The following is a 10,039-nucleotide window of genomic DNA, read 5'->3' on the forward strand; positions in this document are numbered from 1 at the left end:
TATGAGAGCTACAGAATCCCTATGTATATCTTATTGGCCCAGTTCTCTCTCTCTCTCTCTCTCTCTCTCTCTCTCTCTCTCTCTCTCTCATCACTTGAGCATTTGTCCTTTGACTTGCAGCTGAATGTGTGAACTGGCTTTGTTGTGAAGTCGGGGGTTTGCTAAGTGAGATGGGATGAGATGGTCTTTCATGGTGTTTGATCTGTCAGGGCTCATTCACACATCCAAGCCACCATCCCACACCTGCCACATGAAGTGATGAAGGTTCACGTGTGAACTAGCCTCCTGGTGACTGGTAGTCACAGAGAAGCTTCCTATGTGGCATCTGTAATCACATGGAAATAGAGCTGCAACGTGTTATCAATGAAGCAAACCTTGTAACCAACTAAAATGGTGCTCCCACTTAATTGGGCTGCTGCACTTCCTCCTTTTTCCATTTCAGTGGCCAATTGGATTGTTTATTCACTCCTTTCTCAGTTTTGCAGGGGCAGTGAAAGTAAGAAGCCTGAACTGCCCCATTTTATCCTTCCTGGCAATGTTGAGAAAAAAGCAGGCAGAGGTCCCTCTCCTTTACCTTGGACAGCAGAAGGTAAAAGAGAGAGGTCTGTCTGCATGTTTCTCCTTCAGTGTCTGTGGAGTGCTGTGGGAGGATCACCAAGGGGTGGGCTCTCGGAGAAATAACAACAAAGTGATTTGCTCTGTTATCCATCAATTTCTCTATTCCCCCACCATGCGCTTCCTCAGATACCTCTGTGTCATTGCAGCAATCTTCACAGAAGCCCAGCTGCAGGTGAGGAGGGCAGGAGAAAGCAGCAATTCATGCGATTGAGCCACTTGCTTCACACTCAGTCCAGTTCTGTGTGGGCTTACACTGCTGGAATGCTTATTTAAGATGCAAAACGTAACATGCCATTTGGTGGGTCCCAGCTTTATGACATGTTTGCAACACCCTGCACTGCTCATGCTACCAGCACACAAACCCTTAGGATTGAGCTCAAAGTCTTCTTCAGTCCTCCAAATGGCTTCAGAGATTTCCACTTGTGTTGATAGCATACTAGCAAACATATCTTTGCAGTCATAGGGCTAGAAACTTGCTAAAGAAGGAAAGTCAACATTTAAATAACTTTAAAAGTTCGTCTGGGATGTGTTTAGTCTTCTGGACCCCAAATGCCTCCAGCCTGGAGATAGTTGCCTTCTAACTAGGGATAATTAGAGAGTGAATAGAAAAGGTATTTCCCATTCCCTAGCCCAATTTTGGAAGTATGAAGGCAGATACAGTATTAGCTTAATACTTCCTCTGAGAAGCATTTTTGGCAGCCCATAGGATCACAGGCTGGTAAAGGTATTCGCCAGGTCCCAGATGGATTGCAATGTGACATCCTGCTACAGTCTGTGTTTCCACTTTAGCATAGTATGGATGGTCACCTTTTTTTCCTGACAGGACCTTTTAAAGGTTGCTTTTAAAGCAGTGGTTCCCAACCTTTTGGAGCCCATGGACCACTGTGGCAAAATTTGGAATTCTTGTGGGTATATGCAACCTGATGCCCACCCCCTGAACATTAAAAATACAACTAAATTTGGTAGTTCAGGCACACTGTGGAAGTGCCAGCTGCAGCTTTGGGCAGTCCACTCTCCACCCTCTCTGATGATCTGTGGGGAAGCATCTTCCGAGCAACCACTCCCCATGAACTCCAAGAGAGGCCAGAGGACCACCCACAGCCAACATTTCAGTGGTCCATGGGAAAGCTCTCGGTTGGCAAGGTGTTGGAAGGTGATCATCTTTTTTTTTTTTTCCTGAGACCTCATGAACCACTTCTCAGAGTCTCACGGACCACCTGTAGACCACAAGTTGGGACCCACTGTTTTATAGTCTGCACAGCAAGCAGAAATGTGACTGGTGCAATCCTTTCCATAACAGAGATGCAATAAGGGGAAAAAATAAACCTCCTGAAAATATAAACCTCCTGAGCCTTTTCAGAAAATAATCAATAACAATAATCCCCGTCCCTGATTCAAAATCAAATTATCCGTTCAGTTGTGTCCAACCCTTGCAATTCCACGAGCCGGCTCTCTCCGTGATTTCTGATCTTGTGCAGCTTCTTTCAAATGCTTTATGTTTTGACCAGTGTCTGCTTTGATTACATCCAACCAATGCGGTCTTTGGCGTCCCCTTTTGCCACTGACCATTCCGAGCATAATGTCTTTCTCCAATGATGTTGACTGCATAACACAGCCAAAGTAGCTAAGTCTGAGTTTTACTATTTTTCCTTCCAATGACATGTCTGGTTTTATGCACTGCAGCACTTATCTATTCGTTATTTGTAGTCCATGGAATGTACAAGAACCTCCTCCAACACCATAGCTTAAAGGAATCAATTTTCTTTCTGTCCAACTTTGTCCAACTTTCACAGCCGTATGTAGTTATGGGGAACACAATAGTGCAGAGTAATCTACACTTGGTCGTTAAGCTGACATCCTTATTTTTCCATATTTGATTCATACTTAATATTGCTGTGTGACCCAGCATAATTTGGCATTTAATTTCTTGACCACAACCACCATTTTGGTTGATCATTGACCCTAAAAAGATAAATTCTTCCACACGTTCAAGCTCCTCTCCACCAATTACAATTTTAGTATTTAGATGCTTACTAATCTGAATCATTTAGCAAGCATATAACCAGGGTGGGGATTACTGTAGGGCAGGCAATAGAGCCACTATTCCCCCCCCATCCTCCCCTTGCATTTAGCTGAAAGGTTGTGCTTCTGATCTCATCAAAGAGCTAGTGGGAATATTCCTGCATGTATTCCAGTGGCTGTCACTTGTCTCCGAGGTGTTTGAGCGTCCATTTTGTCTCTACTTTTTCACCTTCTCTCTCTTTGTAGATGCAGGGAATCCAATTGATGCACGTCTGATTGGGGCCTGTGTAGCTGTTTTTCTTGGCTTCCTCTTGGTGGCTGCGGTCATCTTCTTCATCTGCAGGAGGCATCGATCTCACAGTGTCAGGTACTAAACTGGGGAGCTTTCCAGTTGGGCTGTAGCTACTTGGCTATGAACTGAAAGTGTGCATACCCCATAAACAGGGTTTGCAGAGGGATTCTGTATGTCCCCACTCCCCATGACTGACTACTCCAAATCCTTCTTTCTTACTGTATCCTAACTCACAGGGATGGTGTGAAATAAAAATGCAGCTCTGTAGGCTATAACGTGTGACAATAACACTTCCTTCTATGTTTTTAAACTTTAAACTCTCTCAGTCACACACAAAAAGAAAGACGAACAAGGAATCCAATTTTTTTTATTTTTTTAGGAAATGGGGCTCAGGGGTGAGGTGTACAGAATCCTCCCCCTGCCCTGGTAACAGCTTGCCTCCCTGCAGCACTTATTGCCCAGCCAAGGTACTGTATAATCTAGGCTCCAAGCTTGGCTGAGGGGAAAAGCATCTAGGGAGAGAAGCTGTGGGGAGGCAAGCCACGGGATATGCACAGGTGGAGACTACAGAAGAAAGTGTGTTTTGAGCAGACTTATATAGATGCAATATTATTGCAGTTCAGAACTTTGTTATCTTTTATTCCTGAGTAGGGCTCTGGAGCTTTTAATGAACTGTGCTTAGAGGATCCTCAGAGCCCCGTCAGTTCAAGGCCAGCAAGGAGTTGTTCAAAACTATTAACTTGCCCTCTTAGTAAACATTCCTGGCCAGGATTTCTGTCTACACCTGTCACAAGGCAAACCCTCCCCCTAATTCTGCATCTCTCCAGCACAGAATTTTCCAAATCTGCTGGTGTCATAAAAGTAGCAGCCATCAATGAGGTCTGACTTGGAACATAAAGGGCTGAAACCTGGTTACAATCTGAGTGCACCGTGTCAAAAGCAGGTTTACAGAAGGCATATCCTTGTTATCTTTTTCATTCCCAGTGAGACTACAAGGGAGTCAGACCTACAAGACAGCAAGAACCCAATGGGTGAGTACTGTGAACCTTTCCCTTTGTGGGAGTGCCAGTCACCACCACACCAAATAGTGTGGCTTTTCAAACTTCAGGGACTTCTCCAGTGATTCTGGAGAAGCACTACTTGGTCCAGGGCCATCTTTAAAGGAAAGCTAAATCAGCAAGAATGTGAATAATTTTTGGCCTTTTGTTCAGTCTGATCATATTCTGAATATACATTTAAATTAACCCAACTGGTTAACTGGTTTTATGTTCCATACTATTGAGGCTGAGTAGTCCACTTAAGGCCCAGACACATGCGAGTCGTTCTGTGGGAAAATACATCTGTGGGTTTCGACTCACGTGGGATTTGCAACTACACATTCATCAAATCCAAGGCTTTCTTTGAGGCAAAAGCTATGCTAGTCCCTCCTCTAGTACTACCAGTCAGCCTTCAGCCAATTCATGTGTCTGTGTGTAATCCAGTACTGAAAGGTGGGGGAACGTTCCACAAGGATTTGCCCTTCTGAGGGCAGTGAATATCCTGCTCTTGTCAGTGACAGCAGGATTCATGTGTTGTTTACACTGGCTCCTTGAGTTATGGTCGTCCGAATTAAAGACATCCACATTACAGATGGCTGCGCCACCACTTTTGCACAGGTGCATTACATACTTTGGTGGCGCTTTCGTGAAGGTGTGAGAGCCCTGGGCTGGCAGGAATGCACTGTTCTTACTGTTCTTACTGCTGAGGGCAGGTTATTTTAATAATATATTATTTACCAATAGCTTGTTTAGAAAATCTCAATTACTGTGAAATTGAGATTTTCATATGTGCATAAATCAGAAAGTCATATTGTATAGCAGGAGCGAAGCTTTAAAATTGCTTCCTAGTCAAAGGGATATTTGCCTTGTATGCTCTGTTGGTTGGGGAAATGAATTAGTGTATCTGTGCAGTAGGGATGCAACGCAAAACCTGGGTGTAGCTAGATGTTTGTCATTTTTTATCCCCTCTTTTAATCCCAAAGGACCACCAATGAAGAGAGATGAAGGGGAGCCTATGCCTGATGTTCGTGAACCTGAAGAGGTAACAGTTCCTATTGTTTTAATTAGGATAAAACTTGTGCCACAGTTTGGCAGTAACTTGTACCATGGGTGAGGGAAGATGAGCAAAAACAACTTGCTTAGCTCTCTTCCAGTCTCTCCTCACCTATGGTCTTCCCCACTGCCGCCAAGTGGAAGTTCTATTAAAATACCCACTGCTTTGGGAAATTCTTAGCTTAAGATCCAGCCATTTCATCTGTACTGAACAGAGTGGGGTTGGTTATTTGGCTTGAGGTGAAAAAACAAAAAGCAACCTCAGAAACTAACAGCCAACTAACTTTCTAGTGCTGATGCAGCTGTGCCAACAGGGCTCACACTGCATTGGGGGGGGGGGGCAGCCATTGAGGTCTTCTCTAGGTAAGGGAACAAATGTTCCCTTACCTCAGGGTTGCATTGCAGCTGCATTTGCACTGAAAGCTTGGTTAGGATTGGGCTATAAGGTAGATAAAAAAGCAAGCACATGTTTTGATTATACTTTTGGAATAAAGAAAGATAGTATTGAAGCACTTGTTAAGCAAAGAAACCATAAGAGCATAAGGGAACAGAATAGAGAAAGGAACAAACAGCCTTAATAGATGCTTTCTGTATTGTAGTCACATTCATAGTTAAGCCCATATTCGTACGAGATTCAGCACTGAAGCCCCACTTTTCATCCCATCTTCTCATCCCATCCTTCCCCGTGCTCCAAAAAGCTTCCCTTCCCCCTGCTCCCTGCCCTTCCCATGCCCCCCTAACCCCTGCACCAGCCAAGCTCAGCCAATGCAAATTCACCCCGTCCTCCAGGCCTGCGTTGCCATGGGGAAGCTGGTGCATGTCCATGTGCCAGCTTCACTTATGTCAGCATGAAAGTGCTTTACAACACTTTCACAACAACACTGGGCTGGTGAAAGGGACTTGCATCAGCTCAAGGGTGCCTTTGGATTGCACCCAAAATGTGATATCTTGGCTGGTGGCAGAGAAAATCTGGAATAACTCCCTCCTAATGTTTTGGGTCTTCTTGCCTTTTTTTTTTCTTTTTTTTAAATAAATCCAACAGGCAGAAGGAATCCAATATTCCACGTTGACATTCAGGGATCCAGGGGGACACCAGATCAAGATAGAGAATGAAACTTCTGCTGTCATTTACAGTAACATAACTGCAGCACGCAGCTGATTGTACAGGCTGGCGGGATTGATTTGTTCAGAGAGCAGACATGCATCTCAAGGACAGAAGGCAAGAACAATTTCTCCAATGAAATTACGGACATCAACAAATATCTTGCTTGCTTGGGTTTGAAAGAAATAGCAGCTATAGCATATAGCACAAAGGGCTACATCATTGAACTTTACTGGGGGTTAGATAATGCAGTGGAGTGGAGAAGGTAATTGACTCTCACTGTAGCTTACAGGAATACAAATTACAGAGCCAAAATGTACTGTCATAACATTTTTTTTCTCTTCTTTGACATAGTAGCAGACTTCTGTTCACTTTTGTTGAAAGGTATATATGTTACGTTTTAATGACAAACATTTCTCAGTATTCTTGGTCCCTTACTGTCTTATGTACTTTTATTTAAATCAATATTAATAATACTAAGTGGAAAGACAGCAGACCCCCTGACCCACTATTAAATTTGCTATTGTTGTTGTTTTTTATTATTTCTACAGTGCCATCAAGATACATGATCAACAGACTAAGTTAAGCAAAACAAGTGAAGTCCTGTCTCAAAGAGTATACAAATTTAAATGCTAGCATTTAAAGGACAATAGAAGGTGGGAAGGTGGAGGAAGAAAGTGACAAATGGCAGTAATGGGCTGTATATGCCCACAGTTTTAGGCTTAGTTTAGGGCAAAGACTGGATTAGGACTGGTTCACATGATATGTCTAGCTAGCTATCACCCACACAGTTAAAAGTGAGGACATACATATGACTCTTCCCTTCCATCCATCCAGGCGCTCTTCTGCTCTACATACTCACATAGAGAGCAAAACAACTGAAAAACCACTAATCACACATTTCTAATTTCTACTAACATTAGAACAACATGTATTAGGAGGGCAGGAGGTCTGTCTAGAGGGTAGAGCCTCCGTTAGCCCGAAGATAACACCAGAAGGTTGCCAGTTCGAGGACACTGGCAGCTCCCTGAATGGCTGAGAATGGCAAGAACTTGAAGCAGCTGACAAGCCCAGCTGAGTGATTGCACCTGCTCTTGGTGTGAGCAAGAAGCGTCTTGGCTGCCCTCCATGTGAGAGATGGAGCTGCTTGTCAGCCTGCGTGGGAGAACTGGAGGCCAGAAGTGAGACCAAACCAGGAAGATCCATTCTGAAATGTTGTTGGTTCTTGAAAGAGAGAACCTCTATGATTGTAAAAATCCCCTTGAGGGATTTAGAAATGCCTGCCTATGTAAACCACCCTGAATAAAGGCAGGAGGGTCTGGCTCAGTTGGTAGAGCTGCTGCCTTGTATGCCTGAAGATCTGAGGCTGCCAGTTCGAAACAACCGGAAGTACCCGAGAACTGATGACATGCTGATATACTGATGAGCTGACCCTCGGTGGCAGAGAGGAGTTGCTGTCAAGTGGAGCGTGGGAGGCAAAGGGCCAGAGAGAGGCCAGACCGGAAATGAATCCAGCTGGAACGAGGAGTTCTATGAAAGACTAGAACTATTCAATTGTAAAAATCCCCACAGGGGTTTAGAACAGCCTGCCTATGTAAACCACCTTGGATTAAAATCTGAGGAGAAATCTGACGACTAAAGAAAGGCAGTATATAAATACCTGTATAAATAAATAAAATAAAGTCAGAGGAGTAATTTGATGACCTGAAAGGCGGTATATAAATACCTAGTTATTTTTTATTAATTATTATTATTATTATTATTTATTAGGCATGGTATGGAAATTTTGCTCTCCCTCCACCCCATAATCACATGTGGAATGCCAGATGGATGGTGCAGGATGTGCATGGCCTCACAGGGTCCAGTAATTACACAACATGCACTGTGGCACTGAAGAGGGGCATATTTCTAGGTGATGAAAATCAGTATAGGGAATGAGAGGCTTCACAGGGACGCAAATCTGCGGCCTGCTCCCTTTCTTTCAACCTTGATCTCCCCCAAAGACGCTCAGCCAGTCTATAGCTCATCCAGGCTGTACCTTCTGTTTATCTTCTTGTTTTGCTGGGCAACTCTCATTGGCATTTGTGCAGAACCTCTTACTTCTGAACTGCTCAGGTTGGCCTCTTGGGATTATGCCACCATGACAGAATTCAGAATTTTTTTTTTTTTTTTAAGTGAATGAGAAGTGAGTACAGCAGCCTGAGAAAAGGCAACACAACAGAAAACATTGCAGAACCAACAGATGCAAGGCTGGATGGCGCTGGTTGATTTAGCACTCATGATGTCAACAACAAACACCCCCCCACCCACCCCGTTCAAATCTCTGAATTCAGTTTTGGGTCCATTTAAAAATATTAATTTTTGTTTTAAACTGAATGATCAAAACATACATGCAGCAGTTCAGTGTGCTGCACATCATGGCAACTAGCATGCTCAAGGCACTTTGTATAAGTTATTGGTAAACTGTACAATGTAGCATTTCAGTGCTACTTGAGGAGCAGCTTGAGATGCTGCGTTGGTGTGGCAAAGAAGCCATAGCAAGAATTAGACAACAGACACAGGTTTCAAAGAGGTTGAAAGTGCTGGAAGCAGGAGCAAGAATGAAATCAAGGGAGAAGTGAAGTGAAAATCTCCCAGCTCCTGACCCAGCTTTTTATTAAGTCTCAAAACACATGATATACGGTTACATAATAGGGAAATTTCCACAAGGATGCTACCTTGCTTCATACTTGCTAGTTCTAGCTTAACCACAAACACATTCCTAGATAAGATTCTCCTTCATAGCATTCAGTTGCTCACAGGCACAGAGTTCAATGACCCAACATATTTTCAAGGGCAGTTGAGTGTGCTCAACTGTGCAGGTGTGCCTGACTGTCCTTGATGCCAAATATGCTAAGTCACATTAAACTCTAGTGCCTGTGTATGTATATTTACTACAGTACAACCCCCTTGCAAGGTAGGATATCACCATCTTACAGAATTAGAGCTGAAGCAAAGAATGGTTTGATTAAGGCTAAATAATGAGGATTAGCAGAGTAGACAGTGCCTAACCTGTTCCTCACAGGCCATTTTCCCACAAAACCACTGGAATGGGTTTGAACAGGAAGTTCAGTTAATGTCTGACAGTTAATGTCAGATTGAAATGCATAGCAAATGTTAATTGCTTTACAGCCCAATCCTATGCATGTCTACTCAGAAATAAGTCCCATTAGAGTCAATGAGGTTTACTCCCAGGAAAGTGTGGATAGGATTGGGCTGTTAAAGTGTTTAACCCACTCAAACTTTCCAAAAGTTACAAATTGACAATAAACAGCTGCTTTACTTGAGCCCTTTGTTCTGCCATACACTTGAAATGCAGTCTTCCATTTTCCAAGAGCACAATTTCACTTAATTTGATCTCACTTAATTTGATAGTCAATATGATGCTGTTTTTGTTTTGTTGAAAGTTTCAGCTTTATCGATTGCAACTGCAAACTCTCTGCTTCATGAATTCCACAAGGGAATTCCACAAGTCATGAAACGATGAAGGACGAAGCGGCAAGAAGGGTTTTTTATAATTCATTCCTAACCTTTATTCTCCTTTCTTCCTCTGTGTTTTCAAGGAAAAAAATTGCAACATTGTCAGCGCAGAACAACATCTTATGATTGACAGAGGGGAACCATTGAAAATGGCACCCAGTACTGAATTCTTTGTCCTCTAACCCAGGTCCACTGTGCAGACCAGCAGTTCCCCCCCCCCCAGATTTTTATATCGCCCTCCCTCTAAGGAGCTCAGGATGGTGCACGTGGTTCCTTGTCTCCTTTTGTCCTCACAACAACCTTGTGAGGTGGATAAGCCTGAGAGAGAGTGACTGGCCTCCCAGGCAGTTTAATGGCTGAGCGAAGATTTGAACGTGGATCCTCCAACTCCTGGAG

The 10,039-nt window shown here is 43.5% G+C and overlaps 1 long non-coding RNA gene across 1 annotated transcript; it reads left to right on the plus strand.

Moving 5' to 3' along the window:
- The first annotated feature begins 2,919 nt into the window (after positions 1-2,919).
- On the plus strand, positions 2,920-6,509 carry LOC136642196 (uncharacterized). Its single transcript, XR_010793974.1, has 4 exons — positions 2,920-3,007; positions 3,917-3,963; positions 4,953-5,011; positions 6,065-6,509. It is a non-coding gene; the product is annotated as an uncharacterized lncRNA (long non-coding RNA).
- The last annotated feature ends 3,530 nt before the right edge of the window (positions 6,510-10,039 follow it).

This window comes from Tiliqua scincoides, chromosome 2 (assembly GCF_035046505.1).
Source record: "Tiliqua scincoides isolate rTilSci1 chromosome 2, rTilSci1.hap2, whole genome shotgun sequence".
NCBI classification, from domain to species: domain Eukaryota; kingdom Metazoa; phylum Chordata; class Lepidosauria; order Squamata; family Scincidae; genus Tiliqua; species Tiliqua scincoides.